The 491-nt window shown below is 38.9% G+C and overlaps 1 protein-coding gene across 1 annotated transcript in view; it reads left to right on the top strand.

Moving 5' to 3' along the window:
• Positions 1-142: 142 nt before the first annotated feature.
• LOC119588339 overlaps positions 143-491 on the top strand; it is a gene marked incomplete in the record, with an annotated part of 14,967 nt that continues 14,618 nt past the window's right edge. The window contains 1 exon segment of the mRNA XM_037937026.1: positions 143-404.

A 491-nucleotide genomic window follows, 5' to 3' on the forward strand; every position in this document is an offset into this window, starting at 1 on the left:
ATGTGAACGAAACACTTAAAAGCACCAACTCAAAACAAGCAACCTCCCCCCTCGTTCGAACTTCAAAACAAGGAATAAACAAAAACAAAAACAAACAAATAAACAAGCAACCTTCCTCCTCGTTCGAACCTCAAAACAAGGAATAAACAAAAACAAAAACAAACAAATAAACAAGCAACTTCAAAACAAGGAACGTTAACTCACCCCATTTTCTTCCCTGCAGATAACCTTATAGACAAAGACGTGCTGAACTTCCTCGTCGCGAGTCTGAAGGGGCCTCTGGTGGTGACTGATTCATTCCGAAGCAACGAGACGCTTCAGAAACAGCTTCGAAATTCTTACGACGCGTTCGTTGCCGGTTTTGACGATGACTTCATGAAAATGCTTTCGAGTTTGTCTTACACGTAAGTACTGCGTGTTAGGTGGTGTTGTTTTTTTTTTCTTTAATTTTTTGAGATCCTTTTTTTCTGTATGTTTTTATTTCTTTGTGT

This window comes from Penaeus monodon, chromosome 23 (genome assembly GCF_015228065.2).
Source record: "Penaeus monodon isolate SGIC_2016 chromosome 23, NSTDA_Pmon_1, whole genome shotgun sequence".
NCBI classification, from domain to species: Eukaryota; Metazoa; Arthropoda; class Malacostraca; order Decapoda; family Penaeidae; genus Penaeus; species Penaeus monodon.